Source organism: Hesperophylax consimilis, chromosome 25, assembly GCF_061612785.1.
Source record: "Hesperophylax consimilis isolate HC1 chromosome 25, BYU_Hcon_1.0, whole genome shotgun sequence".
Taxonomy (NCBI): Eukaryota; Metazoa; Arthropoda; class Insecta; order Trichoptera; family Limnephilidae; genus Hesperophylax; species Hesperophylax consimilis.
In genome coordinates this window covers 28,868,584-28,887,136 of record NC_142860.1, presented here as the reverse complement: position 1 = coordinate 28,887,136, position 18,553 = coordinate 28,868,584, and the positions used below count along the sequence as shown (strand labels likewise).

Below are 18,553 nucleotides of genomic sequence, written 5' to 3'. Positions count from 1 at the left end.
ATTACACACAATTTAATCGATAGTCCTGATCTTCTTCAACGCCTATTATTCCATGTTCCCAATCGCAACAGCAGACAGTCGCTTACTTTTAATCTCCCTCATTGTAAGACAAATTCCAAACAAAACTCATTTATCTACAGATCCACACACTTTTTTAACTTAAATTATAACCATATTGACATATTTAACTCGACTTTACGCGACATAAAACAAAAACTCAATAATCAACAAAACTCAAACTAGTTCAATTCCTATGTATTCCCGTCCTTTGCCTCTTAATCCTTACCCTATATTTCCCCCTCCTCCCCCCCACCCTCCTTTATTTTAATATTTTTAATATTTCCTAACTAAACAAGAAATTAATTTAAAAGAACATCTCTATGCCATTGTACACCATTGTAACACCATTAACTATTCATCAGTGGAAAGTTCATAATTGGCATAATTAATAATATTATTATTGTATCATTATATAATTACAGATTTGCTGTCAACTTTTCCAAATAAATAAATAAATAAATCCGGAAGCTTTATAAACAGGATAGTTTTCGCCTCCTTTGTTTCCTCTTTGGAGTAAGTAGAGATGCATAATTGTGTAATTGCAATATCATCCAGAGTGTCTGCCTTGTTTTGAATGAACGTAAGACACTCGTTTATAATTATATTACATGAGTTACACGACATAGCGATGCGATACGGTCTTCTGTCGCGACAATACTGAGAATTAAAAAAGTAGAGGGCCAAGATTGGACCCCTGAGGTACACCTGAGGATACAATTATGGGAGGTGACTCGTACCTATTTATAAGTACTAGCTGTGTTCTGTTTTTCAAGTAAGATTTAAGCCATTTTAATAGATCACCGTGGATACCTATACGATCAAGCTTCTGTAGTAGAATAGAATGGTTTACTTTATCAAATGCCTTTTTAAAATCTGTGTAAATGGCATCTACTTGAGTTCTTTTGTTAAAAGCATTGCAAACGTAATCACAAAAGTCAAGAAGATTGGAATTAATAGATCTGTTGGGAACAAATCCATGTTAATTAATGCATAATATTGTGAATATGAAATTATACATTATAGATTCGAAGACTTTTTGCAAAACATGATAAAATACTGATTGGTCGATAATTTTTCACAAAAGACTGATCACCAGATTTATGTACTGAAACAATATGTGCATTTTTCCATAAATCTGGGAAAGTTCCTGTAGATAATGATTCGTTAAATATAGTGAAAAGTGGCTTAATCAACGAGCTAGAGCAACATCTTACAAACAAGCGAGGTATTTTGTCTGGTCCTGGGCCTTTATGTATATCAATTCTTTTTAAATTTATTTGATAGATCCCATGCTTACATATGTTTACTAAGACTAAATTGGTTGAATAGAGGAGCATTTAGTCCGAAAGTATTTGATGTGGGATTCGACTGAGTATAAACTGATCCAAAATAATTAGAGAACATGTTGGCAATCTGTTGTCCATTATTTGCAGACATTGAATCCATGTACATTATTTTTGGAATAGAATTTGTATCTACGCAATGATTTAGAATACGCCCAGAAAGTCTTTACATTATCTTTTATCCCTTATATATAGGTATATATAGGTTGTGTAGCAGTGTTTTTTTGATCTTTTTCTAAGAGTAGCAAACTCGATATGGTCTCTTGGATTATTGTGTTTTTTAGCCGGTAGTCTTACCTTATTTTTCTCTTTGAAGAGCATTTTTAGAAATTCGCTAAACCAATTGGGATAGTGATTTTTTTATGTTAGTTTTTTTTTATATGTTTATCTATAATTTCCCAAAGTATATTGTAGAATAACTGTACCTTATTGTTGAGGTGACAGTTGTTGAAAAGTGAGATCCAATTAACATTTGTTAGATCCTGACAACATCCTTCATAATTTCCTTTCTTGAAGTTGTATATAACAGGAGAGTGATTTTCTTGTAATTCAAAACAGGGATGATGGTCATCGATTTGTGATAAGTTAGCTGTCGCTGAAATATTAATATTGGTTTTATCAGATCAAGGAGAACAAGGTCGAGAATATTAAAATTTTTATTAGGTAAATAATTGAATTGGTGAAGGTTACATAATGAGATTAAATTGACAAGGCAGTGAGCTTTGTGACTAGAGTAATTGGATGGAGCTAGTATTTTGTTGTAATATGCTATGTCAGGTGTTCATTTAATTTCAGGTTGATTAAAAGCACCAATGATTATAAATTGAGATTTGGGATTAATGTGTTTCAAATAAATATACTGAATATTTTTGATTCGATTACAGTAATCATCGACAGATAAATTAGGGGGAATGTATAGTACACGCATGTAGATGAATGAGTTCGAATTTTCATGCGGTTTTATCATTAACCATAAATCTTCAACACCACTTTCCCAAGATGATTTATGAATTTTTATTATTTTTTATTGACTGCTGCTAATACCCTCCCACCTTTTCTAGATGTAGAGTTAGTGGATTCCCGATCTCTCCGAAAAACCAGGTAACGCTCGTCAAACAATTCATTATTGAATATTGATGAATTTAACCAAGTTTTAGTGAAGCAGATTACATAGTAATTATTGATTATAACTTCATTTTTTATGTCATTAGTTTTTGTTTTAACTTCCCTAACGTTTTGGTAGAATTTTTTCAGATCCATTTTGTATTATATAAGACATATGTATACAATCAGTTTAAAGAACGGAGGATTACTGAGATAGTTTAAAGAGTGAATCCTTGTTTTTTACTAGCACTGAAGCAGAAGTGTCATCTTTTCTTAAGTAAATGCGCCCATGCTTGACCCACACGTACTTGTAGCAAAGATCTTTGGCGGCGCGCCTAGCAGCTGCGTGTATATCGTTGTTGTGTGGAGATAGATGTTCGCATACATAAATGGGGGAAGAGTCCGGGAATCCAAGATGTTGGCGATTCAATTTGTTATCAGCATTCCTACGATTAAAAGCTTTCACTGCTGATAGTAGTTCGTCACGCATACGAGGGCTGGGTAGAGCTAGAATAATATTTTTAGGTCGAGAACCTGGAACGGCATTCGGATGATGTGGTGTTCGGTGGCAGGATTTGATATCATATTCCTTTAATATGTAGTTGACAGCAGTACACAATTTTAGCACTGACGTCTTGATAACTTTATCCTTCTTTTCAGGAACCATCTGGATCTCCACATTGCAGTTCCTGTTCGTCTGCTCGATATCATTAAATTTATTTATAAGTACCTCTTGGCTCTGTTGTAGATGAAGATTCGCTGCATTAAGTTTTTTTAATTTCTTCCTCATTTTCCTTGCATATTTTGTTAAGTCTGTCGTACTCCATGGAAAAGAATTCTAGGGATGTTTTGAGTTCATCAACATGACTTAACTTTGTCTTGATGTCCCCTAATTCTTCCACTATTTGCGAGTTGAGGCATACAAATAGCTCGTTTTTAAGATTTTTTAAAACTTCATCTAAGTTACGGTCTATATGAGACATCATTAATTGAGATTCATCACTTAGGGTCATACTATGTGCAGTGGAACTATTACCGCGAACAGGGGTTTCCGCATTACTTCCTGTAGACCGCTGTTTCACCTTACATTCTGGGCACTTCCAAGCTGCTTTGTAATTCTTTGATTGCTTCAGGTAATTATCCTTCGTTGTTCCCAGACATTAGAAATGATAGCTCAGCAAGCATTGACAGCATGTCATTACTTCATTATTTTTTGCTTGTAGCTGGCATCCTTCACAATTAAAAATTATGCGTGTTTTTTTTTCATGACGATTAATAATAATACAATTTATTATTTTTATTTATTTATGTTTAATTGATAAGTTGCTCCTGTCAGACTAGCGCCTATTTGCCGCAATCCGTAGGGCACAGTTCCAAAATCAGACACTTTCGGCCAATAGCGAGATAGATGACGACATTTATGACCAATGGCGATATAATGACAACACTTGATCTTAGCGCCTGCGTGTTTAGTTTGTTTACGATGCAAGAAATGTTTTTATAACTTTTTTCAATCACTACACAGCTCACTATACACTTTGTTTCACAAATCTAACTGACTGTAAACGTTGAACACCAAGTGATTTCAATTATTAAAAACTTTGTACTAGATGTACTTGTAAATCCTTATCGTTTAGGCAATTTTAATGCGGAGCGTATTTCACTGTATTGTAGACGGTATGACGGTAGGTAAAAATAATAAGGTAGGTTTCAATAATAAAAAACGCCATAGCGTTGTTTGGCTATTTAGTGACGATTTTACATTTAAATTTCAATGGCCAGTTGTTAAAGCGATTATCAACAAAAAAGAATCAGTCGTGCGTCGCTCTACGAAGTCATTACATAGTTGTATCGTCACTTCAGTCAGGCAAGGTTCTAAACGAGCTTTGAATGAAGAACCATTTCTTATGCTCATTAACCAAAATAACTTTCAGACCCATCCGTGATATATTTCCGTAGATATGACAAAGTTCTAACACTAAGATTTTAAAGCTTCAATTTATTTTACAAGGTTTCAATATCACTTTGACCCTTTTGCAATTGCTATTTTATTTTTATCTGACAGTTGATTGTTTTTACGAGGCGCAGTGTAGTTCGTTACTTCAGTTGGATAGGGTTTTAACTCAACCTTACCATGTTATGAGGTGTCAAAGTCTGGAAAGACAATTTCTCATAATCTATTTAACAGTTTCTGATTTTGACGTTCAGTCTTTTGAATGTTTAGTATGTAGAACGTGACCCTGGCCCTATCATGGAGTAGCTGTAATATGGCTATTGGATTTGCTATCTTGGAAATGTAGTTAGAACCTTATGTAACTAATTTTTATAACCTGGCTGTTTGCATACGGTTCTATCTGCACGTTCTGGTACATTCTAAATAAGTCAAATTTAAATATATTTTCCTTAAAATATTTTCAAATAAAATAAATAAAGTATTACGCCAGGTTCAACCTCAAATTCAAAAATCGGTAAATAGATAGTGAGAAATCGTATTTGCAAACTTTGACACCTCCGAACATGGTAAGGCGAAATTAGAACCATGTCCTACTAAAGTTAAGAACTATTTTACTGCGCCTCGTAAAAACGATCGACTGGCAGGTACAAACATAATGATAATTGCAAAAGGTTCAAAGTGATATCTCAAACTTTGACACCTCATATCTCAGAGCAAGGTAAAGTGAAGTTAGAACCCTCTCCGACTGAGGTGACGGTATGGCGGTCCAACGTAACTGCCTATCCCTGTGGAGAAATTGCGTGCTGCTTAGTTGGGTATTCCAATTAGCACCCTCCGGGGATAGATTGGCCGGGAATTGCCCGGCATATCCGGGATAACCTGGGATAACCCGGGATGGCCAGGAATGGGCTGTGAACAGCAATTACCCGGATTTAACGACGCGACGGGAGAGAGGAAAAAAGTGGTCGGATTAAATAATAAAGCCCCGGAGATTATTCGGGATTATTCCGCCTTCAAATATATTTTAGGTAAATTGTCGCGGTTTGGCGGTGAACAATAAGCATAATCCAAGGATCCCATTCAAATATTTGCTGAAATTTCAAAATTGGATTTTTAAAATGAATTATATGACCGTGAAATTTTACACGTGGAAACATTCACAGTGACGTCAAAACCCAATTCTCTCGAAAAATTTCTAACCAAAAAGATCGCGTCTTGTTGAGTTTTTTTTTTCAATTAAGGATACTATTTAAATGCTCTTCATGAAAACCACATCGGGACTGAAAACGATGTAGGAAGACAAAGATATGAATATTTTATTTTGCTAGAGCTCACATAACGCAAGCTTTTAGCGATACTCTAAAGGCTTTCAGTTTTGATTGATTTCAATTGAAAATACTAATTTCAAGTAGCAACATAGGGTATTGTATATCTGAGACATTAACAGTCATTACATACAAGTCGATGAATTGCCCCAAATAATACATATTATGTATAAATTAAAGTAGGTAAATTAACAATGAAATTCTAGGAAAAATTAACGTTGAATTGTGACAAAATCAAATTTATTAGAGAAGAAGTCAATAAATAAAGTCGTATGTGGAAATAGGTACCAGGTGTCCAATTAAATAAATTCATATGAGGGTAGAGGTACCAGGTGTCCAAATAAAGTAAATGCAAATCTAATGTACCCAATTAAAAAATGTAAATAAGCATTTTAGCATTACGTGCACACACAGTGCTACAATTTCAATTAAAATACTGCTTTAATACTGAAAAACATGTCATGTCAGGAACAGTCAATATGTTGAGGTAATGTAGTATTTTGACACAAATGAAAGAATATCTTTGTTTTAAACCACTTTATTACATTTATGTACTTCGACCGGTTTCGGTTGAACTCAACCTTCATCAGGACAGTACAAATATAAACTAAAATATAATACAGAGGAAGTTATTTGAATTTGGGAGAGGTATAGGAGCCGCCACCCGAGAAAAAATAATTGGATAACCAACAGGTTGGCATGAAATTGGATTTTATACAAATTGCAGTTTTTTCATTTATTTATAATTATTGGTATTTACATGCATAGATGTTTTTGACAGTCATAGTAGAGTATGGAAAGAAACGAAACAATATTTAACAATAAAAACAATACACATTACACAATACTGCAGTCATTAAAAGGAAAAAAGAAGAAAAAAAACAATCAATATCAGTAGTGTGTTTTCTATTTACATCAGATAACACACTATTGATTGTAGCTTGAAACCGTAGTATGATTGTTATAATAATAATAATAATAAACGACCTAACCTTTTTATTAAAATTATTGAACTCTAAATTCGATTGTTGTGAACTCCTGCATTTAATAAATCTACACATACCTACACGAACAACTAGGCAAATATCAACATTTTACATACATACATCTCATTCCACCTATAGTTTTCATTCTCCAATACAACGTTTACACAGTCTTGGTAACAAATACTTAAATAATATAAATGTATTTGACAATAATTTGAACTTGGCCAACTTTAAACGGAGTATGAGCGAAGTATTTTTACCTAATTTGTAAACTACTGTTATACTTTCTTATTATCATTATGGTTTATTTTGTGGATTTTGGCAGATTTCCTATTTTTCGTCTCACTTACTCTATCCATACCTATATTTTTAAAATTCTTATATTTTATGTAACATATTTTGTCAACTCTGATATTTTTTTATGTAACCTGTATTTTGCTAACACTGATTTTTTTTTTAAATTTTTTATATGTAATCTGTATAACTAAAAATAAAGATGTACATTATTATAGGTAAAAGCCCTACGTTAGTTTAAATAAATAAAATTAAAATAAAATAAATAATACATACGATAAAACCTAGATCTAATGGTAGGAACATGAAAGTTAGTTAAACAACATTAATATGTCAGGACTATCCAACTGATAATTTTCAATTTTATGTAAAAATTCTTCTCTCAACAATTTCAATGGATGTAATAATGATAAAACTTATAATCTATTGATTCTAAGGGAATTTTAAGTCTAAAATGAATACACCATTATTATTAGAGTTGATGCGTCCTTCAACCTGGTTTCAGATATTGGCTCTTCCAGCTACCTGGCTCCACTTTAGCGAGATGAGTAGGGGGCGGCAACTAGAGAAATACCTTCAGACACCTTGACATCTCCATTGTGGTTATCAACGAATCTGAGTGCGCGTTCCTGTGGAAAAAAGATCAATGAGTATTGAACAATTATTTTGAACACTGAAAGAATGTGATTTGAAAAAAGATTAATGAGTATTAAACACTGAAAGGATGTGATTTCAAAAAAGATCAACGAGTATTCAACAATTGTATTGAACACCAAAGGGTTGTGATTTGAACATTTTTAAAAGTTTTAAGATAATATAAAATTAGTTTTTTGGATTTTTGTTTTCCAATTATTATTTGGGCAACGTTGCAGAATTCCGCTTCACGGACTTTTTGTTTTTAATAACACTCGATTTCAACTTAAAACCGGAAACAACTATTTTAGTCGAGGAAGATTGAAACATGTACGAAATTGTTTATTAGATACTTAGTTCCGGTTGTTTAAAAAAATAAATGCGTAGGTGTTTTTTAACCTTCAAACAATACTTTGATTGAGAAAAAAGGAATTTTAATTAATCTTTTACCATGTCCCCAACATTTCTATTTTGTATATGTTGTCTTGTAGGGGGTAGAGTCACAAGGAAGAAATCCATAATTTGTTTTATTTTGGCTATATACTACATGGACGTGTTCTACTTGATTAAATATAAAATTTCGATTTCCTGGAAATTTTTTAACATTATCTCCACACAGGAGGCCTTAAGGAAAATAATTTCCTTCAGGGCCTATATCATCTTTGGGGATGCGTCGAAGATCTTTTTAAGGAAACGAGGAAGAGGAATTTCAGGAAGGAATAGATTATGACGGAGTGACTAAGAAATCTGGGGGTCAGTCTCTCCAAGGCGATAGTAAAATGGTATCCATCAACTAATCTCTTCCGATCCGGCCCTCTACGCAGTCAGTAGGCAGACGCGTCATACAACAAAACCGACCCCATGTACCCGGGTACCTCTACTAAATCACCAAACGTAGCGATCCACTTGGAGTGACCCATAGCAGATGTGTTAGTTATTCAATAAACCGTTCCTGTACTCACCTCCCAGATTGAAATATGATTAAATAAATAAATAGTGTTATTCTTGTAGTAATTAAGTTTAACACACGTGTTGGGTAATAAGTTGCGAAATTCGGCAACTGTATCATTATTTGAAAAAAAAAGAAGTGAATTGTAAAAGTGTCGAATGTTTATAAGATTCTGAATGAATCGAGTGTTAAGAATCTGTTTGGACTGAATTTAAGTACATAATTGTTGGAAGTGAGCTTTTTTGGAAGTTTTTCCTAAGATCTTTGAGGTCCTACCTTGAAGCACAAAGACAAATCACTTTCGCCGCACTCTTTGACGAACTTAAACGCAGAGGTCAAGACGCCTTCACTGGTTTCGGTTGGCATCGCCGCCACCGCTGCCACCAGCATCAACACATATAAACACCTCATTTTCCTTTGGTTATATCAATAGGACTTGACTTGAAATTGCTGCTGGTGGTGAGCAGATTGAAGCAATCGAATGAATTCCTTCGAAACCACGCGTCTTTCTTGAGTGCCGAAAGAGCGCTCTGTGGCCGAGTGTATTCAATGAGACAATGAGATGGCGCTTACTGCTTCCACACCTCCTCGTTTTTCCTGCTCCCCGCCCCCTCTAAACGAAATCCATAGGAACTAGCCGAACAACAAGCAACCAGTAACCCGTTGCTAAGCGAATGCACACTTCAATTTAATTATCTACTACACTCTTACAACAAGGTCATCATAGTGAATTTTAAGTTATCACTTTAGTTCATTGACGATAAATCGGCGTGTATAATTTTTACAGTTTCATATCGTATGGTCTTGAAAAGAGAATATTCCTATTCCAGTTCCTACCGCTCTGTAACTATCACCTTGCTGGAAAACTATTTGAATTATGGAACATGACAATTGAAAATCAATAGTGTAAACTCGAGTGTGATTTTTTCGAAAATAGGAGAAGGATTGTGAGTGAGTAGTTTATTTATGGATTGGGACTACCTTGGAAGCAAGTTGTTGGTGATTTTTGTATACATAATCCCGTTGAAAAATAAAAAGAAGGAATTTGACTTATTATCTTGGAAGCGCATAATATCGTTTTTACTACTGATTCGTTTTTTTTATGGCGATAATTACCTCAAGGTATGGCGGTGAAAGTCTCTACATTGTGATTGTTTTGTTTGCTCCTTCACAGAGATAAAGTGGAAAGATATTGGCCACACCGCTTTCCTTCCATCCATACCTTGTTCAATTCTACTCACAGTTTCAACCAATTCCAGCAAACACCATTACATTACGTTTCATCTAAATTATTTACAGTCCACTTTCAAGTGCGTCATAAGCAGTTTTGTATTCAACGCAAACAACAATGTTAGTAGGAACGTGCCATAATTAATTTTCTATTTAATTTAATTGTATGCACTTTGTTTAAAGTCACTTTATTGATATTTTAAATTCTATCGGTTTCGGTACCTCCGTACCATCATCAGGACTGTTAACAATACTAACAAATACAGAATAATACACATATATATAAACCAATAGTTAAGAGAGAAAGAGATAGAAAATCAGAAAGAGACAGTGTCAGTTGCGGGTGGGAAGTGGGGGTGGGGAGTTTGGGATAACGGGAAACATACTTATTATAGGGCTGAATGTGAAATTTAATTGATTATTGATGATTTCAGCCTTTGAATTAACTGATTTTTTTTATTTCCAATGCTTCCAAATTGTTAAGTCGTAAGCCTATCTCAATTTTGTGTAGGAATTTAATTCCTGTGTCACGGTTAAAGTAATTATTAATTATATGTTCTGCAAATTCTGAAAATCCCGAACTGGTTAGACATCTTAGGTGTTCTTTTATTCTAGTTTCTACATTGCGTGATGTTTGTCCTATGTAGAATGCTGGGCAATCATTACAACTAATTTTATATACGCCCGAGTGGCTAAGAACATCTTCTTTATCTTTGGCATTAATTAAGAATTTTCCTAGATTATTATTAGTATAAAACGCTGGTTTAATTTCTGGTGGGAATTTAATTGTACATGTAGAGGAAAGGTTATTAATATACAAAATTCTTCTCCAATGCTGGTTAGACTTATTATTGTTGAGAGTTAGTGGACTATTGTAGACGTATTTATTTATGGCAATATAACTTAATGTTTTTGCAAGGATTCTATCAATCAGGCCTATTTCATATCCATTATTAAGTGCTATTGGTTTAATTGTACTTAACTCATTAGCGTAATTAACATTTGTTAAAGGAGTAGTGACTAAACGGTGGATCATAGAGTGGAATGCCGAATTTTTATGGGAAATAGGGTGGTTGGACGTATTATGGATTATAGTGTCTGTGAAGGTAGGTTTTCTAAAAATATTAAAATGAATTTTATCATCAATAGTCGATAATGTGAGATCTAGAAAGTTGAGTGTCGAATTTATACCTACTTCTAGTGTGAATTGGATCTGTTTATGTAAGGAGTTGATGAGTTATAGGAAGGAATTTAGCTGACGCTCTGTACCCGCCCAAATACATCGTCCACATAGCGTCTCCATAGTAAAATATTTTTAAAAAAGGTGTTTTAAGTTCAAAAATATTGTTTTCAAAATTAGTCATAAAAACATCGGCAATAAGTGGACTTATGGGAGACCCAATCGGTAATCCATCTCGTTGTCGGTACATTATATTATTATATTTAAAACTGTTTTAGTTCAAGCAAACATCGATAAGTTGGTTAATATCTTTTGCAAAATCCTTATGTAAGTTAGAACTATTGACTAAATTGCTTATAATATTTTTACATTCTACTACCGGAATACTGGGAAACAAATTCACTACATCAAAAGAAATGAGTTTATAGATGCTAGGGAAAGTTAAATCTTTCAAGTGGTTGATTAACTCATGGGAATTTTTAATTGTATATTTTGGTTGAAATATACTAGTATATTTAGTTACCTTTGTAAGAAAAGAAGCAATTTTATAATTAGGTGCATTACAACAAGTCACAGTCGGCCTAATTAGCTTTATGTATTTTGACAAACCCATATAACCTGGGGATTTTCGGGTTTTTAGTTAAGAATTTAACCTGGTGATAAGTATCATCTTTGAATATTGGGGTTTTACACTCGTTTAATGTATTTTTAAGGGTTCTCTGGTATTTATTAGTCGGATCTACTTTTAAAATTTCAAAGTTATCAGATTCTAGGAAGTCATTAATTTTATGATTATATTCTATTTTGTTCATAATTATAACTGTATTGCCTTTATCAGCTCTAGTTAATATTAAATCTTCTTTCTTCAGTCATGTAGACATCTGGACCGAGGTCCATTTGAAGGAGTTTGTCCAGCGAAACATTCCAGAAGATTGAAGCCCGCCAATCGATCCTTGAATACAACTTTTGGAAACACTTTCCTCACTTGAGTGGTTATCGTGCCTTATTCTTACTTTCATGTTTTCTGTTTAGCTTCTTACTAACGCAACCAGGCTGGAAGGACATTTTTTTTCTATGATGTAATGTAAGGAAAATGTTGGGTCGCCAAATGTAATGTATATTGTTGTAACATTCCAATGTTTACAAAAACGGTAGAGCTGAGATCTCATCTCAAGATTGTGGGAATAATTTCCTGTCAAGTAAGTTAAGTGATCATAAATAAAAGAGTGAGTTCTTAATGGAAAATATATTGAAACATCAAAAGCAACTACAAAGGAGTACAGATGATAAACATGTAACCATAGAAATAAATATAGGCACATACCCGATGGACTCTTGAATTAAACTAAACTAACTTAACGTGAAACGAAAGAACGACAACGAATGGCGAACGAAGACTTGCTCTCGGCAGCGGGGAACGGACCCGAGTCGAAAGCCAGGACATCCTTCTCTTGGAGGCAGCGGGAGGACAGCAACTCCCTCAATGGACGCCTGCAGGGGCATCAGGCCTGCAGCACGTGGTAGTCGACCAGACTCTTCAACGGAGCCAAGACAGCAATCCGTTTTCTTAGAGGCAGCGGGACACTCCGCCGAGAACAACCAGCCACAGCCAGGACCAAACCAATCTCGGTTTCAAGTCCGAAACACGAGCACTCCGACATGACCATCGGCCAACACTCAATAAAAGCGGGATTCCATATTCCCCACTAAAATAATAACAAACACGAACTGTTCGTGAATGGATAAACACCCCGCGCCTTTTTTAAAAGAAATTATAACTCCTATTCACATGATTAACTCAGATTCAAGCCCCTTTAAAGGAGAGTCACTGGATCCACCGATCAGCAGGCCTAGCTGACCGGGGAGGAAGTGACCATCAACAAAACTGTACTTCCTTCCTTCAAAATATTGCCAAAGTTCGAGAAAAAACACCATAGACAAAATAACCCCAATTAAGCAAGAACTAAACTTGTCACAAAATATTTATGTGACAATGAGTTACTTTAACAATTGTGGCCACCATGCATTATCGAAAGCTCCTTTCATATATCGAGCGATATGACGATTACTTCGTCAGTCTTTTTTTCCATTTTAGTTTTAATGACTTCCACTGCATCGTACATTGCGTCTTCTGCTGACTTTTGAGAGGTGAATCCGTATTGTTTTGGGCTTAGTTTCTTCCCTTTGCTAAGGTTCCATTTTATTCTGTCAGTCAGGATTTTTTCAAATAAATTTTCCTAGAACCGTGAGAAGTCCAATCGGCCTGTAGTTTTCAAAACTGCTATAGTTGTTCTTTTCTGGCTTAGGTATGATGATTATGTTTGCTTCCTTCCATATTTTTGGGAAATATCCTGTGTCAAAACATTTCTAGAACATTTTTGTCATTATTTCTGGGAAGCTACCATTGAAGCGGGTTAGAATATCAGACGTGATCCCATCTGCCCCAGGGCACTTATTCGGGTCTATCGATCTGAGGGCGTTTTTTAACTCTTCTTTTGAGATTTGTAGTTCTTGGTCGACTGTTGTCTCTTGCGTTGCTTTTATTCTTATTTCCATTTGTTCCGGTGTTTCATTTATCACATTATCATCCGGAAAGAAGTGTTGAAGAATTTCCTTAGAAGTATCTTCAGGGTTATTGTTTTCAAAAGTTGATGTTGGCGCTCTGTTTGGTGGGTTCGTGAGGACTCTATAGATGTTAGACCAGGTTATTTCCTTCGTTTGCTTTTGGCAGAAGTCTTTCCAGCTACTGGTTTTTGACTCTCTTAACTCATTTTTAATTTTTTCTTAGGCTACTAGGTATTTGAGTAAAGTCACCTCAGATCTTCTTTGTCCGCATGAATTCTGAAATTTCTTTTTTCAAAGACCAGCTCTGATTTTAAAAGTGTAAGTGAGTCAGACCACCATGGGCAATTTTGTCGTTTTCCTCCCGGTTTCGGGATAGACCTTTCGCAGCTTGTTTTGATGTTTGAGGAGATAATCTTTACCTGTTCTTCAAGGATTATTGGGTTATTGGAAAGGACGGGGTCTTGAATATGTATGTTTGCCTTTTGCAGCATTTCTTTTGCGACTTTTCCAAATTTGGTCCAGTCCGCAAACTCTGTTCTATACCTTATTGTTGTTGATTCAGGAGGCATTATTGTATCTGATATAATCATTGCTATAACATTTTGATCAGATAACCCTATCTGTTTCACTCTCCAGTTTGTGACTTTGTCCGTTATGTTGTTGGAGCAGAAGGTAACGTCTATGAAGGATGTGAAATGATTGCCGGATCTCCAAGTTTCAAACTTTGGAGTGCTGCCGTAATTTAATATGTTAGCGTCTAGCGCTGCTATTGTCTCTGCAAGTTCCTCGCCTCGTTTTTTTCTGTTTTTGGGCTACCCCACCACGATCTTTTTGAATTGAAATCACCGCATGTAAGAATGCTCTTGCCTTTTTTATGTTTTCTTCATTCAGCTTGGTGATTTTATGTAGCTGGGGTGCTAGAGGATTATTGGGTTCAAAGTACACTGATCCCAGGGTTATTGTTCCAATTCGTGTTTTTATTTCTATATATGTCAGGTTCTCTGAAGTGATCGATGATATCATAGTTGCGTTAATCCTATTGTTAACGAGAATCGCTGACTTGTTTGGGCTTTCTCTGGTTCCTTTAGTGGATTGTTATACTTGCCACCTTTTAGTTTTCAACTGCCCGGTGTTTCCTGTGTAAGGTTCCTGCAGCAGGATAATCTCAGATTAGTTCAAGTTAACCACACTGTCTACATATTTGTGCGTTCCATTGTTTGATTTTAATTTTTCCCCCATTATTGGTACTGATGTCTCAGTTTTTTTTCCTGGATTTATTGGCATTTTTTTTCTCCTTTTCATAATTCGTATGGTCAATAGATCTTTCGATTTCTCTCCCGTAGAGTGGACACTCGTGCGTTCCAGATCTATGTCTTGATGGAGATGAGGTCTTCCTCTTCCTGTTTTCATTGACGCATGAGCTGCATTTCACCTCGTCAATTTTATGCTTATTTTGACACTGTGCGAAAGTTTTCCGGCACAGTTCCAGCATCTAGTTTCCACTTCGCAGTGTTTCTTTAAATTTCCGAATCCTAGACAGTTCATCCACTACATCGTTGAGATGAAGTTTTCGGCGTAGATCCGTTGAAAACCAATATTTATTCTACCCATGTCAATAATCTTTTTCCATGATGACATTGCTCGTTTCTATGATGACTTTGGAAGGTGCGGATTTTTATTTTTTGGAAAAAAAGTTTTGATTCTTCCTTGAGGCCAGTAAGATCCTCGTTTTTTTCTTCCATTATTTCAATATTTTCTGCGTTCTGAGTTTAAATCTTTCTGAAAACCTTTTAGAATGATCTTGGGGTTACGTTGCGCAGGTCGCAGAAACTTTCTCCAAAGACCGAGCTTTCATAATTGTCTCTGCATCCTTTGACGTGAAATGACACTAAACTGCGCTATATAAATGCCAAGTTATTATTATTATCCTATTTTCTTTCGCAGCGTATGACTGTCCTGCCATCTTATGTTTGCCTAATACTTGTTATTCCCACCTGTATTTCACTCTAATTTCCGTGAGTCTAGGGACTTTTTAACAAATTTCAAAACCTCGGCGATATCTTTTTTGTCTTTGTGGCTGACGATCACTGCATGTCTTGAAGGCGGAAGTAGTGGAAATCTTCGGTCCATTTCACATTCTTCCCTAATTTCTCTTTCAGGATTTGGCTCGTTCCACGGTAAAGATGGTACTGAAATTTTTTCCTCTATTCTTTTAATTTGTACCGCCATGGAATTTAAGGCAGTCATCATATTTGGACACTATTTTTCTTGAGACGGACTGTCTTCTTTAATTAGTTCAATTTTTTTTTTCGGCAGAACTGATGATGTCGTGCGATTTGGCTTTTCGAAGAATCGTTTCGCATAGTTTGATGATTTTGTCTTCGCGGCTAATGATAACCATAGAGTTACTTTGACTTTAAGCAAAATCAGGCATAAGGTCGAAGGTTTTGTCAACAGAAGCGCTTGACTTGTTAGGTGAACGCATCATCTTGGTATGAGGAAAAGGTTGCAATATTGCTGATGACTTGATGACGCGTGAAAATGAATTCAAAACTGAGACAAAAACACGAAACGTAAGAACTGAATTAAAATTAGAATTTGAACGAATCTAAGCCACGGTCGCCGGGAGGGCGCCGAGATTGTTAGTTAAGGTTAGGTAATATTGGGTTAGGTTAGGTTATTATAGGTTAGGTTAGGCTAAGTTAGGTTAGAATAGGTTTGGTTAGGTTAGGTTAGGTTGAATTAGGATAGATCAGGTAAGGTTAAGTTAGGTTAGGTTTTTTACAAGCAAAAATATTAAAAAAGTGTTAAAAAACATGCCTTGATACCCTAATTATATTTTTTATTTGATTTCCAGTGTTCCGTCAAAATAGTGCCTACCTTATATGCACGAATTAAATGGTACAAACGGTTTTTCTAGCCCTACGTGTAGTTTAGGGAATACCAACATATAAAAATATCGTTGGCAGAAATTATTGGAAATGGTTGCCATTTGATATAATTTTTATTTTACGTAATTAATAATAAGAATGTTAAAATTAAAAATTTCCGAAATGCAGGTAGTTGCCTTTTATAGTAAGGTGAATCAAAAGGTTTTATTTATTTTTAAAAATCTTACTAATCGTGGTCAACGATTCCGAATATTTACCAAAATGGATTTGGCCCTGTTTGGTGACCAGATATGAACAGCCAGGTACTTCCCCACCTTCCTCTTTCAAATATCCCTCTTCGGTATATACCCAACAATATATCATCTCACAATATACCCAAATTTAGACAATATCAACAAAATATTAATTTGGTGTAATGAAAATAGAATTCACTTAAATATCTCAAAATGTCAAATATCTAGATTTTCTCGAACATTAATAGAATAATAATAGAATATTAATAACAATGCTTTTGAGGCATTAACACAAATCAAAGACTTAGGCATCACTTCAATCAAATCTTTCATTTGTAACCACATAACAAATCTCTAATAAGGGCTTAAATATGTTGGGATTTATAACTATGCCAACCAGAAATTTTATCAATATAAAGTGATTTATTAAATTGTTATATTTGGCCTATGTAAGAAGTGAACCTGAGTACAATTCTCCTGTCTGGAACCCACGTTATAATATACATGTACAAGCTGTTTAAAGAATACAAAACAAATTCTTTCAAAATTTATAAAAATTAAAATGGGTATTCCAGCAATTATGTTGAACTACAACACTCTGTTAAATTATATGAATATGCTCAAATTGTCAGACAGATGAATTTTCAATGACTTGGTATTTCTATATAAAATTCTAAATGATTTAACCATAATATTTACCAAGCCATAAAAAACTACAATAATCTCCCTTCCGAATTGCGCTGTATTACGAACCAACTATATACAATATAAATAAAATCAAACTTTTTTTCCAAAAAAATTTATAGTAAAAAATATATATTTATAGTAAAAAAATTATTATAGTTAAAAAATTATAGTAAAAAAGTGGGTGTGTCAAGCCTACGCAAGACAGAAGTGAAACTTCTTTTGTTAAACCGTATGAACCACAATCAATTACGTATTTCACTCGTATTACACTCACGACGCAGTATACTAACCAAGCAGCTGATGCTTGGCGTGGCGCAGTTCGCTGGTGTCTGAGAGAGAGGAAAGAAGAGAAGAGAGAGAACGTTCGTGAGCGGCTCCCCCACCTCAACAAGCGCATATGGTGAGAGAGGGACAGTGAACGGTGAGCGGTGGTGGGGGTACCCGCATTTTCGTGTCGATCCTGACTCGGTTTTACTCCGTCCATCGAAAATCCATTACGCGCCTAAAGAAGTTTCACTTCAAAAATATATATACATATAGTTTACATTTAAGAATCTAAGTAATAATCATGGCTTCCTTATCAGGCACAAGAGCTCCTCTTTTCTGATAAGGTATACATAACCAATTATGCACGTAAATATTATATTTTGCAAAATATGTATGTATTAATGTAACCCATATGATCTATATTAAAATAATAATCTAAAATAAAAATAAAAAAAGTCAGTTGATAGTCCGGTATTGCTAGAATTGATAAGCTTTCGGATTCCACAACGTAATACTAGAAGTCAGGATTTATTTCAGTGTAGAAATTCTGGGACTAACCACCATATGTATTCCTCTTTGCCCAGAATACTAATGGAGGGAAACAATTATACCAAGTCAGTGGACATCTTCAATTTATCTTTAAACAAATATAAAATGTTGTTAATGAATCAATTTAGTTATGTACAATAAACAATCTATATTTCTTAATATTCATATGTAAAAGCCCCGAAAAAGGGCGTTAATTAATAAATAAATAAATACTCCAATCGGAGATGCCATCGTCTCAATGGCTCCAAACGGTTGGGAGCAGTTGGGACTCTTGTGCGATTTTACATTAAAAAAATAGATTAC

General features: G+C 34.7%; 1 long non-coding RNA gene across 1 annotated transcript; it reads right to left on the bottom strand.

Moving 5' to 3' along the window:
- Nucleotides 1-6,326: 6,326 nt before the first annotated feature.
- On the bottom strand, nt 6,327-9,248 carry LOC149411776 (uncharacterized). Its single transcript, XR_016304810.1, has 2 exons — nt 8,925-9,248; nt 6,327-7,695 (listed from the first exon to the last, which is right to left on the bottom strand). It is a non-coding gene; the product is annotated as an uncharacterized LOC149411776 (long non-coding RNA).
- Between the last annotated feature and the right edge of the window lie 9,305 nt (nt 9,249-18,553).